Here is a 17,251-nt window from a genome sequence, read left to right as displayed (position 1 = left end):
TATATATATATATATATATATATATATATATATATATTTATATATATATTAGCATCACAGAATCATTATCATCGCTCACCATTGTTTTCACTTCGTATCATCACGACCATAATCATCCTCATCATTTTCGATCATGATGATCATCATCCCTCCACAGTCTTCATCATCATCATTTTTCATTATTATCTTTACCATCATCAACACGCCTACTGTTTATCACTGTTAACAATATCATTATAATATGTGAACCATCTTTATCATCATCATTATTACTGTTGTAGCGAAACATCAACAGGAAGGAGCATAGTAGCAGCAACAAAAATATAATAGTGGTTTCGACGGTTGAAACTAAACAGAAAGAACAAGTGTAGGTGGCGGTTAGGGTGGTGGTGGCGATGGAAGGTGGTTGGGTTGGGCTGCAACAAATGGGCAGCAGTCCTTGGTGATCAAACACAAACCGTAACAGTAAGATAGTTATTGGTTCGATGATGTTTGGTTGTGGTGTTCGTAGGTGGTTCGAAGGTGGGTGGAGGTGGTGAGCGAACTCGAACAAGCAACCGATGATGTTCAATGGTGAGATGATGGAGGAAGGTGTCGTGTGGTTATGATTGTGGTGTGGTAGTGGTGCTTGACAAATGCAAGAAAAGAAGTGGGTGTTTGGTTGTCGATGATAGCAAGATCAGATGGTAATGGTTGTTGAAAGAAGGAGTAAAACAAGTAACTGGTTTTCATTTACAAGTATACATATATGTATATATGCAAAAATAAGGTTGATAGAAGTGGTGACTTGAGTTTTGGTTTGGGTCACTTTTCAAGTGGGAACAGGAGACTTGAAGTGGCACCAAATCGAAGCTTATGGTTAGATGGTCTTATGGTGGTTCGATGATGGAGGTGAAGTGGTGGTCTAGTGTGGTCGATGGTTATAATGTGGTGCACGAATGATGATCGATATATATATATGTCAGAGTTGCATATGTATATGCTTTGTATGTATAGTATTATATATATATATATATATATATATATATATATATATATATATATATATATATATATATATATATATATATATATATATAAGATGCAAGTGAATTGAATTTCATAAAGGAAACAGTATAAGTTCAATGGTTTTTCAATGGTTTTGAGTTATAAAGTGTTGGTTTTAGTTGTTTTCTGGGTGTTAATATCTCATGCACCCATGTACATATCATATTGAGATGAAGAAAGAAAACAAACGAACACTGTAAACTTTTGAATATTAGATAATTAACTTTTCAAATTTTAAACATGTAAAAATTCTTAGCAGCCTTCAATTTGATTTTATGTGCCGACACTTTAATAGGGATAGTATTTTGTAGTCCGTTGTTAAATCAGTGGCGGATAAAAAGGTCTCAGAAAAATCCCAAAATTTTAAATTAACTATATTTATTTATTTTGGTCATTATGGTATAAAATTCACTCATTAATTTAATAAATAAAAATTACATCAACTGTCCCTCTCATTTATTGGCAAAATATAAAAAGTGTTAAAATTAAATAATTAGATCCTAAATATACTTTTAATAAGCCTATAACTTATATAACTCATTTTCGGATCACCTTTTATTTTAAAATCATATAAGTTCGTTTTTAACTTGATTAATAACCATCATGATGATAAACGAGTGCTACGAGCGTTTATTAAATAAATTCTAATTTATATATATTCAATGTACTTTTCATATATAGATAGATTTATAGTAATATCATGTATTATTTTATTTACACAAATAAACTAACTCATATAAGTTTCATTTTCAAATTAATATATATATATATATATATACAGATAGTGGTTCGTGAATCGTCGGAAATAGTCGAAGTTAAATGATTGTATGACCACAGTTCAAAATTTTCGAGGCTCAACATTACAACTTTGCTTATCTTGTCGAAATTATATTGTAACAACCGTGCTTTTTCCGTTACTTTCGTTAACCTTCCGTTAGTTATTTAACGTCGATTATTTAACTTTTGTGCGTTTACGTGTAATAAATGCGTACTTGATCTTTGGAGGGTTATAATAATTAATATGGGTTGATATTAATTCAAATAAATATTTCAGATAATGAAATACGATAAAAATGATACGATGTTGATAACTGCTTTTTGAGCAACGAAACGCTTGGGTTTATTTTAATAATTAATTTTATTAATTATTAACTTTTTAAAAATAATAAATTTATTGGGTTTTTAATAAATTAATGTTTGGTTGCGTTTAACGATCGGTTTAGCATTCCGGGCCTTCGGTACGATTTAACGACACTTGAAACGGACCACGAGTACAAGGAATTGGACAACACGTGCCCGGGAGTAATCCCATTGGGCCAATCGGCCGACCCCTCCCCTACTCCCCTTATTTTTCTTGTTTTGGGCTTATTTGTTACTAGTGTGGTGTTTAGTTTTAGGCCCTAACTAATTATACTTAGCAAGCATTATTAGAAACCCTTCCCCATTTATTTTTTTAGCGACTTTTCTTCCCTCTCCCTATCCTTGCTGCCGTTGCCATCCACACACACACACACTCAAAAATTATTTTTTGATCAAACCTCAAGAACAAACGTTGCAATTCTCGATCTTCTCTACGCGTTGATATAATTCTTTTCTTGATCTAAGGTATATTTAGCTAAACCCTAATCCTAAAAATCTGATTTTTATTGGTGTTTCATAGTATTGTTGTCAATTGCTCAAGTCTATACGCGTACGAGTTAATTGTAATCGTTATATTGATTGTTTGATGCGCTAGGGTTTAAAAATGAATTTGTTTTTGCATGATCAGAAAAATTAAGTTTTTCAAATGTTAATTATTATGTTATATTCAGATTCCTTGCGAAAAACTATTGAGTTTAGGCTGTGGATTCGCTTGATTTCGTGTCCGGATGATCAAGTTATGCTCAAATGAAATTAACGTTGTGTTTTTGTGTGTAATCAGAAATCTGGAATTGATAGACAATGAATTAGAATGTGAAACTTATACCACTGGAAGTATAATTTAAAAACACTCAATTTAGACTAGGATATCATGTCGTTTGCTTATGTATAACACGAGATATGCTTGAATTAGTGTAAAAGTAGTTTTATACAGCACTTGCATGAAAATAACCTTGTATGATAAAATATGTTAACTTCTGTGATTAAAGCCTTGCTTATTTGAAATGTACACAAAAATTACTTCACCTTTCATGTAGATATCATAGGCTAATTGTATCTAGATCTTCGGATAATCGCGTGCGAATGTGACTAACTAAACTAGAATCGAATCTGTAAATTGCTCTCTGTTTTATACTCTGTGAATTGTGTTTATTGATTGAGCATGTATGCTTCTGGAATATAAATTTTAACATGATATGTGACTTATTGTTAGTGTATGTCAATCTATGAAAACTTATGTATTGGGCATAATAGGGCCGTACTATATGTGGATCCTGATTTGAGCTTAAAAACTGAACATCCAACTTGCATGAATAAACTGTACAAATTAGCTAAACAAAAGTTGCTAGATTTTTGATATGTGTTACTTTGACTTGTACTTGAACTATGGACACTGGTCTTGTATCAATTTCATGTTCCTAACTCCGGTTATAGCCAAAACGAAATCAGTGCGCGGTCAGAAACTGACTAGGCAAACCCCAAATGTACCCCTTCTGATTCCTGACTTTTAATTATCGTATGAGTCCCTGGCTGGACTTTTTGGAATATATTTTAAGTATATTTATGATCTGGAGTTTTCCATGTTTACGTGAATTTTGTACTATGAGATATTGTGCTAAGTATGCTACGTGTTCATGAACTTTGTGCACAACGATAAACTGAAATTGTGAAAATGATCATTCATGACCTGAAACGTATTGTTTGACTTAGGTTTGACATGTTGACCAAAATTTGACATGAACCTACTGATGTTGACTTTATTTGACCACATTGACCAAGTTTGACTTTCAGTTTTACTTCGGTTGACTTTGTTTGACTTGCTTGAATTACTTGACTATATGTTGACTTTTACTTTGAAACGCATCGAGTCGAGCAATAAGACAACTTATACTATGAAACCACCCTTATTTAAGATACATATATTGACCAACCTAAATACGTATACTTAGGTTGCATTATTCAGCTGTAAACCGTACAAGTTTTGTCTGTCATCCAAGCTTATTCAAAGGTGAGTCTACAGTCCCACTTTTTACATATTTTCAGGGATGAGAATACACGCTGTTATACTTACTTTATCAAATGCTTTTGTATTGACAAGAGTACGATATATGTGTACTGATTTTGTTCACAAAGCCTCTAGCTTGAATACTTTTAATGCCATCCGTGTAAGCACAATTTAGATGGACGGATCCGTTAGGTTGACAACCTCACCTTCTATAAAAACTGTGGTGCATTTATTTTTTGAACATTAAATACGCTCGAACAAGTGTATAACATTTTAGGAGGTAAAGGCGGGTATAGTGGCTTCTATACTCGGGTCATTGCTAGTATTCAGGTGCTCAGATTATGCAAACGTTAAAATCTCGTGGTCAAGAAAACTAAACTATTTTTCTGATAACAGTTTTTCAGATACTGCTACATTACTTTAAACCTGTGGATTCACCAACATTATTGTTGACCTGTTTTTGCGTGTTTTTATTCTCAGGTCCTTAAGAGGTAGTCTTTCGCTGTGTTTGCTGCATGTCTGGCCGTGGAGTCAGCATTTGATTTATTGAACATTATTTACTTTCGCATTTAAAATTTTTATAACTGTTTAAATACTGTTGGTTTATGGTTACGATCACAACAGTGTTTCTATGTTGGGATTATTGACTTATGTTTTTGAAAGTCAACTTTTAATAAAATTAAATGCGATTGCTTTAAACGTCTCATATAGAGGGCGTAACTGTTAACTGTGGGACCTGTATTAACGAAAGCGTCAGATGGAAATTTGGCGGGGTGTTACAGTTGGTATCAGAGCTGGTTTAACCTTTGTCGTAAAGGTAGTTATCGTTACGCGATCCGGCTGTCACGCTGGGCACCTGAACGGACTATGCTTTTTGGCGGGTTAATCGTAAAGGGGGTTCTCACAGTGTAACCTATGACGAAGCATTGGCTCTTACCCCTTGTGATCCCTTTGAAGGAGGGTTGGCAGTTTGGTGAAAACGCGGGCCATAAAATCAGTGTCTGAGGTACGCTCAGTGGTCACCCTTTTCACAGGAAAGGCACTGGGTGGGTATTTACCCCATCTATAATGGTATTATAGTTGGTATCAGAGCTAACGGTTTGTAGGGAAACTAGGACTTACATTAGAGTGTCTGATATGGTCATTGATGAGTCTAGACTACGACCAGGACTTAGTCATTACATGAGTACTTCGTGACTAATGTTATTTACTTGGCTAATCTGTTCGTTTGTGTTCTTACATTGTGAGCTAGATGTCACAGGATTCAGGAAACAGTAGCAATGACTCGAGTGTGGCTGAGGTGAATGCACCTGCTCCTCCCCCAGCACCAGTACCTGCTCCGCATCAGATACCCAATCATCCCGTGAACCTTTATGCATTGGATTTGATTCATACTAACCGCAACAGGGATGTAGTTGATCATTTTAACGCTTTGAGCGATATTTCTAGGACATACCCGCACCCCGATGATCTTGATTGGTTGGACGAAAGAGTCATAGGTATAAATACTTATACGTATGAGGCTGAAGCTAGGTTCGTTGAGATGACGAGATTGATAGCAGCCTTGACTGCCAGGGTTGCTGCGTTGGAGGCGCAATGGGATAGGTCGAGGAATGATGGACCTACCTTCCGTACCAGACAGAAGAGGAAGTGAAGGGTCATTGACCATGAACTTCTTTTCCACCCTCCATTCTTTCTTTGATTGGTTATATAAGACTTATCGGGTATTATAAACCGGGCTACTAGTACATTATGTTTATTGTTTGCGTTACTACTTTTGGAATTGGTTTATCACTCATGGATTTTATTTATAATAATGGTGGTTTATGCTACTAATAACTATTACCTTTTATTGTATGCTGTATTATTCTATATTTAGTAACTTTGTATGATTGTAATACTTATGTTATGTTATACTACTACTATTGCCACTAATGTTACTACTTGGTGCTACTACCACTACTATCACTAGTGTCACTACTAACACTATTAACACTACTATCACTACTAATACTACTTACACTACTTCTCACTACTAGCGAATCTTTTCGTACTATTATTTACTAGTCTTCAACACTCGTTGCTAGTATATTTTTAATAACTCTGTTTTTCATTGATCTTACCTCGATGATGAAGGTATTTCGTATGCCCGAGAGACATATTAAATTAATGTGGCTAACATGTTATGATCCAAGTCGTGTCATACCCAATAACAAGCTTACCGACACTTTACAAGTATTTAATCTTAACGTTTGGATCGTTAAATAAATACGCGACACTTGAAATTTAGAAAATCGGTTTTCTAAAATATTATCACTTGAGATAAATTATTTGGATAATTTATATTTAATTATTTATAAGTTTAAATAATTAAGTTGTGTTTTATTTTATAAAGTGGTTTATAAAATGAAAGTAACTTAACAAATAACAAGTATTATATAAAATTCCAAGGTATTTTATAACAAGTTTGTTATAAAATATAAATCTTGTTTTGAATGCCCTTGGTGGACGTTTTTTGGGGTCTTCAAGGAGACTCCCATCCCTTGTTATGTTGCTTTTAAGATAACACAAATACTTATGTGCATGCTTGTCTCATATACCATCTGATTGACTAAAAGAAAGAGACTAAGTTTATGGAATAACTCTCTGATCTTGTGGAGTGGGCTGCTGGCCGTTTTTCACAAAAGGAAAAGAGAGGTTTTTGAGATTGATTATCTAGTTCATTTAGTGTCAAAATCCTAACCAAATTAAAGGTAGTGTTGGTGCACAAAAGGCTTGTGGGTATTACACACTTGAGGCTTCAAGTTAGAAGCTAATATTCATCACATTCATCTTCATTTTGAGCTGTAAAAAAACTGCTGCTGTCCGAATTTTTACAAGGCAGAAAAGTGGGTCTTCAAGCTAGATTAACAAGGGTGTTAAGGTTATAAAGTCTATCTAACTTAAGGGTGGTGTTGGAGGATCAAAGGCTTGAAGTTCTACACTTTTGTTCATCATCTTACTACCATTTTGGACAGCCCTTAAACTTGTTTTAAGGAGGTATATTACTCTTCCCTTTCTTGTTAATTGTAAGCATATATTTTCACAACTTGATCCTTGATGGGATTTGGCCTTAAATGGTTTAAAGATGACAAGTAAAATTGATAATTACACGCTTCCGTTTATAATGATTCTTAAAAGGTTTTAAAATATATGAACTTGTTAAATCCCAACAATGGTATCTAGAGCCGAAGTTGTTGAAATATGCTTCGAGATGGTTATTAAACTCACTATATATTTTGCATTTTATGTACATGCATGAAAGTAAAATGCAAAAATTATATATTTTGGGTGGGTTTATGGTTAGGCCGAAAGTTTGGAGACCCAAAATGGGTTTTGGGTGCTTCCATTTTTTCATATTTAGTTGTATGTTGTTGTTCACAATCATAGCCAAGACCTTGTGTTTGAATGAATGTTTATTTGGTTGATTTATTATTCATTCATTTGGTTTGTAATAATATTTATTCAATTGGTTTGTAATAATATTATCTTGGTTATGTAATTTATTTTATATTTGGCATGTAAAATAGATTAGGTTGTATTTCATTTTCTAGACAAAATGTATTAGGATATATTTTGTAAAATGATGAAGATGATGAAGACTTGAAGAACACAAGAAGAAGCATTTGGATGCAAGATTAAGTGGGAGATTTTAAAATCTCCTACTTTGTGTTATTACCCTTAACCGGTGGCATTTGTTTTCGGCTAAACAAATGTCTACCAAAAATGGCTTGATTGTGAACATATGATTTTGCATGCGTGGTTGTTTTGTATGATTATGTGGATTGTATGTTTGTATGCTACAAGTTAATCACACAAGTTAACAACAAACTAAAATGGCAATTTAAATTGGTTAAAATTGACATTATTAACGACATGCAAAACGTCAATTTAAATGGTTAAATTAAAAACGGCTAAAAGGACACTAATAATCGGTTATTAAGAACAAGAAAAAGATAACGTATATAAAATGGTTTATATCAAGTAATTGACTCAATTACGAAACATGAAATTGGTTTTTCATTAGTACCATACACTAAATGCATGTTGGTGTATGGCATAAAAGTTTTCTCAAACTAGAATTAATGAAAACTTAAAATCCCTTTTACAAACAAGGCAACAAGTTTAACGCCATCCTTTTGTGTGACACTTGAACATATTAGGGAACTCATGATGGGATAAAGGTCACCTAACCGTCATGAACAAACTAATGTGGTTAAGGTGAATTTGACATACTTGTGGGATAAAGGTCACCTAACCATTTGTATGTTAAGTTTACACGTTTACACAAGTAGGACGACTTGATTTGGGAATCATGAACTTAGGGTCACCGAAGCATGAGGAACAAATAGGCGTTGATGGGATAAATATGCCATGCAAAAGGATTGCATGATCCCATACCTTAGAAGTTGCAAAAGGATTGCAATTGTCATATAATGACTACCTAGCTAAATCAAATAACGGGATAAAGGTCACCTAACCGAAATTTGGTTTACCGTTGGATTCTAAAATTTAATATATCAATTGGATTAAAAGGGTATTGAATGTTAAATTAAAATTGATACTTAAACGAACTTTGTTAATTTTGTAGATGGCCGCCAATAACAACAACAACATTCCAAACGCACCACTTAACCTGAACCACCTATCATTAAGGTCTCTCTTAGAGAAAGACAAACTCAACCATACAAACTTTATGGATTGGTTCCGCAATCTTCGGATTGTCCTCAAACAAGAGGATAAAATGTATGTGCTTGAGGACCCCATTCCCGATCAACCAGATGAGAATGATGTGGAGGCAATGGCCTCTTACGATAAGTATTGCCACGACTCCCTTCAAGTCTCATGCTTAATGCTTGGGACTATGATACCCGAACTCCAAAAGGATTTCGAACACCATAGTGCATACGACATGATAACACAATTGAAGGAGATGTTCCTCCAACAAGCGCGTGTCGAGCGCTTCGAAACGGTTCGGGCGCTACATGCTTGTCGTATGGACGATACCCAATCGGTTTCATCTTATGTACTCAAGATGAAAAGCCTTATCGATCGTGCTAACCGACTTAACCTAAACATATCCAATGAGTTAGCCACCGATCTTATCCTTAACTCCCTATCAAAAAGGTTTGATCAATTTGTAATTAATTACAATATGAATGGGATGGATAAGAGCATAGGTGAGCTTCACGGTATGCTTAGAACGGCGGAAACTAGCATGGGTAAAAGGGCTTTACCCGTGTTAGCAATCGATCAAGGTGGGTCCAAAAGTAAGACCTCTAAGCCAAAGGTGGCTAAGAGAAAAGGACCCGCCTATCAGGGCAAAGGGAAAGGGAAGATGGTTACCCCAACCATCAACAAGGCTAAGAAGAAAAAGGTAGCCGAGAAGGCAAACCCCAAGGAAGACCCATGTTTCGGTTGCGGTGAGATGGGTCATTGGAAACGAAACTGTCCGGTTTATCTTAAGGAGTTGAAGGACAAGAGGGATGCAGGGCAAACCTCAGGTAATATATATATGGTATATATAGAGCTTAGTATTACTTCTTCTAATACATGGGTATTAGACACTGGATGTGGAACTCACATTTGCAATTCATTGCAGGGGTTCAAAAGAAGTAGCAAGCAAACGGGAACATCAAGTCTCTACATGGGTAATGGAGCCAAAGTGCAAGTGAAGGCTCAAGGAGACTTTGTGTTAAAGCTTCCAAGTGGTTTGGAACTTATTTTGAAAGATGTTTTGTATGCACCCGATTTATGTCGAAACATTATTTCCATTTCCCGTTTGAAACAATGTGGTTTTAATCTTAATTTTGTTAATGATGATATCCATATTTATTTAGATAATGTATTCTATTTCAAGGCTTCACCTTCAAATGGAATTTATGAATTGGTTCATGATGACACATCATCTAGTAGCTCAATGTACCATACAAGCACCAAGAAACTCAAAAGGGATTTGAGTGATTCCTACTTATGGCATTGTCGCCTTGGTCACATAAACAAGAACCGAATACATACACTTCAAAAGAATGGACTTTTGAAATCAAATGAAATGGATTTGTTTGAAGTATGTGAATCTTGTTTACAAGGCAAGATGACTAAAGCACCTTTCAAAGGGACCTATGAAAGGGCTAAAGATTTATTGGGATTAATACATTCGGATGTATGTGGACCCTTTAAACCCATGACTAGGAATGGTGAAAGATACTTTGTTACTTTCATTGATGACTTTAGTCGTTTCGGATATGTCTACTTATTAAGACACAAGGACGAAACGTTTGAAGCATTCAAAGAATATCAAAACGAAGTACAAAATCAACTCAATAGGACAATTAAGGTACTTCGTACCGATAGAGGAGGTGAATACCTAAGCGATGCCTTCCAAGATCATCTTAGGAGTTGTGGGATTATCTCACAACTTACTCCACCCGGAACACCCCAACTTAATGGAGTTTCCGAAAGGAGGAACCGAACCCTAATGGATATGGTTCGATCTATGATGGCAAGAAGCTCGTTGCCTCTATCATTTTGGGGTTATTGTCTAAGCTCCGCGGCTCGTATTTTAAATATGGCCCCAACCAAGAAAGTGGAACGAACTCCTCACGAGATGAAGTTTGGTAAACCTCCATCTCTATCATACTTAAAGGTATGGGGATGTGAAGCTTATCCTAAGCGTTACGTCCCTAATAAGTTGAATGCTCGATCCACGAAGTGTATCTTCATAGGATATCCCAAGGATGATATGGGATACTATTTCTATGATCCATCCGAGCAGAATGTATTTGTTGCTCGGAAGGCGGAATTCCTTGAAACTAAGTTCCTAATGGAAGGAAATAGTGAAAGGAAGATAGATCTTGAAGAGGTTCAAGATCAAGTAGATGATACACAATTGGTTGACACTAGCACTCAACATGAAAATGTTGATAGTGATCAAATAGATGATCAAAATACACAAGACATTCGTAGATCTGGTAGGATTAGCAATCCTCCTGAGAGATATGGGTTTCTCATAGATGGTTGCTATACGGTTGATTTGGATGAACCAACAAACTACCAAGATGCTTTATCAAGGATTGATAAAGATAAATGGCAGGAAGCCATGAACGCCGAGATGCAATCCATGTATGAAAACCAAGTGTGGGAACTTGTTGAGCAACCTCCTAGCTCTAAGCTAGTTGATTGCAAATGGCTTTTCAAAATGAAAACCGACATACATGGAAACTTGGATACATACAAAGCTAGACTTGTAGCAAAAGGTTTCACTCAAACTCAAGGGATTGATTATGATGAAACTTTTTCGCCAGTGGTAATGCTAAAGTCTATTAGGATATTATTTGCCATTGCTGCTCACTATGACTATGAAATATGGCAAATGGATGTCAAAACCGCTTTCCTAAATGGATATCTTGAGGAAGATGTTTATATGGTACAGCCCGAAGGTTTTGTTGATCCGAAAAATCCTAAAAAGGTATGCAAGTTAAAGAAATCAATCTACGGATTGAAACAAGCATCTAGAATGTGGAATCATCGTTTTAATGAAGAGGCAAAGAAATTTGGCTTCATTAAAAATGGTGATGAAGCTTGTGTATACAAGAAGGCTAGTGGGAGCTCTAGAATGTTCCTTGTGCTATATGTGGATGATATATTATTATTTGGGAATGATATAACCACAATGCAAGAGGTCAAAACTTGGCTAAAGAGTTGCTTCTCCATTAAGGATCTTGGAGAAGCACAATACATTTTGGGGATAGGGATCTATAGGAATAGATCCAAGAGATTGATAGGTTTAAGTCAAAGTACATACATTGATAAAATCTTGAAAAGGTTCAAGATGGAAAACTCCAAGAGAGGTTTGGTACCTATTCAAAAAGGAACCGTTCTCAGTTCATCTCAGTGTCCTACCACGAAAGATGAACAAGAAAGAATGAAGAAAGTCCCATACGCATCTGCTATTGGGTCTATCATGTATGCAATGATATGTACTAGACCGGATGTGTCATGTGCTCTAAGCTTGACAAGTAGATACCAGAACAACCCAGGAAACAGTCATTGGATTGCTGTTAAAAGTATATTGAAATACCTTAGGAGAACTAAGGATATGTTTCTAATATATGGGTCTGGTGAGGAGGAACTCGCTGTAAAAGGTTACGTGGACGCGAGTTTCCAAACTGATCGAGATGATTCTCGATCACAATCCGGTTATGTCTTCACGTTAAATGGAGGTGCGGTCTCTTGGAAGAGTTCAAAACAGGAGGTTGTTGCGTTATCCACTACAGAGTCGGAGTACATTGCCGCCTCACTGGCAGCTCAGGAAGCTGCATGGATGAAGAAATTCATCGACGACTTAGGAGTGGTCCCTTCCATTCAGGATCCTCTTGAGATCTTTTGTGACAACGAGGGTGCGATTGCTCAAATCAAGGAACCTCGTGCCCATCAAAAGACTCGTCACATTGAGCGGAGATTCAACTACATAAGGGATGAAGTTGAAAAAGGAAAGATATGTATTCGCAAAGTTCATACAGATCATAATGTTGCGGATCCACTCACGAAGCTTTTACATGGGCCAAAACATGAGGGACATGTTTGTGCATTAGGGCTTCGATATTCTAGTGATTGGATATGATCTATTTTATGTATTGTACCAGAACAAAATTATTCAAACTCATTAATATAACTATGGTGTTAATTTATTTGAGTTATGTTCCTATTTTGCATATTTCATCCATGAATAAGCAATTATTCTAAATTTCCGTAGTCGATCACATTTGTGGGAACAAGTGTGAGGTTTAGACTATTATGAACTTGGATTGGTATACATTCAGGTTGAATGTGGGGCAAGGTTGCTACCAAGGTTCATAGATATTTGTGGGATAAAAATATTGGAAGACCCGCTCTCAAGATTTACTGTATGGAGCCTTTGTGGTTGATCACATGTAATCTTGAGTAAAGGAGAATATCACTGTATCCTCTGACCTGAGACACATATTGGGTTCAGATATTCACTGAATATCGTACCTTGATTCTTTCCTTCACTATTCTGAGAAGGTAGCTCATAAGGGAGGCTTCAGGTGTGGTACAAGGTGTAGTGTCTAGGACGTATGTAGTCAAGATGGAATTTGTCCCTCTTATTCGTTGAGAGTCAGATGTCTAAGGCCTGATAAAGTTAAATCTATAAGAGAGTGATCACTCTATATCTCTTGGATTTAACATGACATCTAGGACGAAAGGATATATTGAAAGATTCACCTATATATTAGTTCGAGTAAGGAACTCGAAAGGGATGATGTTATTGAATGGCACAAAGTCATAACATATTAGGGGTGATGGACAGTGTGTTAGGCTGTATCCATCACTTGCATTAATTTCTTATGATTCTCGTGCAAGTGGGAGATTGAAGGTATTTCGTATGCCCGAGAGACATATTAAATTAATGTGGCTAACATGTTATGATCCAAGTCGGGTCATACCCAATAACAAGCTTACCGACACTTTACAAGTATTTAATCTTAACGTTTGGATCGTTAAATAAATACGCGACACTTGAAATTTAGAAAATCGGTTTTCTAAAATATTATCACTTGAGATAAATTATTTGGATAATTTATATTTAATTATTTATAAGTTTAAATAATTAAGTTGTGTTTTATTTTATAAAGTGGTTTATAAAATGAAAGTAACTTAACAAATAACAAGTATTATATAAAATTCCAAGGTATTTTATAACAAGTTTGTTATAAAATATAAATCTTGTTTTGAATGCCCTTGGTGGACGTTTTTTGGGGTCTTCAAGGAGACTCCCATCCCTTGTTATGTTGCTTTTAAGATAACACAAATACTTATGTGCATGCTTGTCTCATATACCATCTGATTGACTAAAAGAAAGAGACTAAGTTTATGGAATAACTCTCTGATCTTGTGGAGTGGGCTGCTGGCCGTTTTTCACAAAAGGAAAAGAGAGGTTTTTGAGCTTGATTATCTAGTTCATTTAGTGTCAAAATCCTAACCAAATTAAAGGTAGTGTTGGTGCACAAAAGGCTTGTGGGTATTACACACTTGAGGCTTCAAGTTAGAAGCTAATATTCATCACATTCATCTTCATTTTGAGCTGTAAAAAAACTGCTGCTGTCCGAATTTTTACAAGGCAGAAAAGTGGGTCTTCAAGCTAGATTAACAAGGGTGTTAAGGTTATAAAGTCTATCTAACTTAAGGGTGGTGTTGGAGGATCAAAGGCTTGAAGTTCTACACTTTTGTTCATCATCTTACTACCATTTTGGACAGCCCTTAAACTTGTTTTAAGGAGGTATATTACTCTTCCCTTTCTTGTTAATTGTAAGCATATATTTTCACAACTTGATCCTTGATGGGATTTGGCCTTAAATGGTTTAAAGATGACAAGTAAAATTGATAATTACACGCTTCCGTTTATAATGATTCTTAAAAGGTTTTAAAATATATGAACTTGTTAAATCCCAACAGATGAATCGTTTGTGTAGAAGGAGACCATGTTTACTTCAAAAATGCTCGAGGCTCAAGTTGAAGAACTTGTTACCCAACGTGTGACGGAAGCTCTTATAGCTGCAGCTTTTGATTGCACGATTGAGAAATACTGTCCCAGACGAGAGCGGATAAGGTGGGAAAATGAACTTCTGAACTTAAGGGTCATTGGAACTGACATTGCTAGTTACACTAACGGGTTTCGGGAGTTATCGTTGCTTTGCCCACATTTAGTCCCATTGGCGGATAGAGCAATCGAGAGGTACATGTCGAGATTGCAGACGGAGGTGTTTGGCTTTGTCCTTTCCCATCAACCAAAGACAATACTCGGAGTTATCAACATGGCGATTAACAGGATGAAACAAGTTAGCCGAATGGAAGGAAAAGAGATACCTGCTAAAGGAAAGGAAGTTAATGGGAAAAGGAAACGGTGTGAGGATTATGTTGGAAATCTCACACAGAATCGAGTTGAGAAACAAGGGATGCCCCGTAACTTTGAGAAAGGATCTTCATCCAACTCGAACTACAAAGGAAAACTACCCTTGTGTGTAAATTGCGGAAAGCACCATCGTGGGGGATGAAAAATGCTGATTTGCACCAAGTGTCAAAGGAAGGGTCACCCGATCCTAGATTGTAAGGTCAACACCGAGAAGAATAAGTGTTTTGTGTTTGGCGAAGCAGGCCATTACGCGAAGGACTGCCCGAGAAGGAGGAAAGATGGATCCACTCAGGGAACTGCAACCATCCATCACCTCAGTGGGACATGCAATGACCTTAACTCAGATAAAGGTACGTTCTCGCCCAACTAATTTAATGTTTATGTTTTGTTTGATACTGGCGCTGATAGAAGTTTTATATCTAAGAATATTTTTCACAATGTTAAGAAACCTGTTTCTCCCTTAGAAAATGTGTGTTCCATAGAACTAGGGAATGGTAATTTGATGAGAGCCGATAAGATTTATCGTAATTGTACCTTGATGTTAGAAAGTAAGCCTTTTAGCATTGATGTGATACCTATTAAACTAGGAAGTTTTGACCTTGTGGTTGGAATGGACTGGTTAGCTGATAACAAAGCTGGGGTGGTCTGTGACCTAAAGGCTATTCGTATTCCTATTGCTGACGGTGAACCTTTGATGATTTATGATGAAAAGAATGGCTCGCAATTATATCTCATTAACTGCTTGAAAATCTAGAAGTATGTGAGAAAGGGATGTATCGTGTTTATGGCTCACGTAAGCCAGATTATACCTGAAGAAAGGAGACCCGAAGATATTCCTGTAGTTAAGGAATTTCTTGAAGTTTTTTCAGAGGAATTACCTGGTCTCCCACCGCATCGAGAAGTTGAGTTTCAGATAGACTTAGTGCCAAGAGTGGCACCGGTGGCTCGCGCACCGTATAGACTTGCACCCCTAGAACTTCAAGAGTTGTCTAGTCAATTGCAAGAGTTGTTAGACAAGGGATTTATTCGACCGAGTTCTTCACCTTGGGGAGCTCCAGTCTTGTTTGTTAAAAAGAAAGATGGGTTGATGAGGTTGTGTATCGACTATAGAGAATTGAACAAGTTGACAATCAAGAATCGGTATCCGCTACCGAGGATTGATGACTTATTTGATCAGCTACAAGGATCGAGTTGTTATTCGAAGATTGATTTGAGATCCGGGTATCACCAATTGAGAGTCAAAGAAGCTGATGTCCCGAAGACAGCGTTTAGAACACGTTATGGACATTATGAGTTAACAGTGATGCCGTTTGGTTTGACGAATGCACCAGCAGTGTTCATGGATCTCATGAACCGTGTGTGTAAGCCATACCTAGATAAATTCGTCATTGTGTTTATTGATGATATATTTTTGTACTCCAAGAACAAGGAAGAGCACGAACAGCATCTACGTTCGATACTGACTATGATTAGAGATGAACAGTTGTATGCAAAGTTCTCTAAGTGTGACTTTTGGTTCCCAGAAGTACAATTTCTTGGCCATGTTGTAGGGGCCAATGGAATTCAAGTCGATCCAGCAAAGATTGAGTCGGTTAAGAATTGGGAAACTCCAAAAACGCTAACTGAGGTCCGGAAATTTTTGGGTCTAGCTGGTTACTACCGGAGATTCATCGAAGGATTCTCTAAGATCGCCTGACCATTGACCGCGTTGACTCATAAGGGCAAGAAGTATGAGTGGTCAGAACTGCAAGAGTCCGCATTTCAGTTGTTGAAAGAGAAGTTAACAACTGCACCAGTATTGTCTCTACCCGAGGGAAGTGAAGATTTTTTTGTTTATTGTGACGCCTCACGTCAAGGAATGGGTTGCGTTCTTATGCAACGAAATAAAGTTATTGCTTATGGACCGCGACAGTTAAAGATTCACGAGCAGAACTACACTATGCATGACCTTAAACTAGGAGCTATTGTCTTTGCACTTAAAATGTGGAGGCACTACCTGTATGGAACCAAATTTACTATCTTCACCGACCATAAAAGTTTACAGCACATATTCAATCAGAAACAATTCAACATGCTACAACGACGTT

Source organism: Rutidosis leptorrhynchoides, chromosome 9 (assembly GCF_046630445.1).
Source record: "Rutidosis leptorrhynchoides isolate AG116_Rl617_1_P2 chromosome 9, CSIRO_AGI_Rlap_v1, whole genome shotgun sequence".
In the NCBI taxonomy this organism is placed as follows: Eukaryota; Viridiplantae; Streptophyta; class Magnoliopsida; order Asterales; family Asteraceae; genus Rutidosis; species Rutidosis leptorrhynchoides.
Note: the sequence above shows the minus strand (reverse complement) of the source record.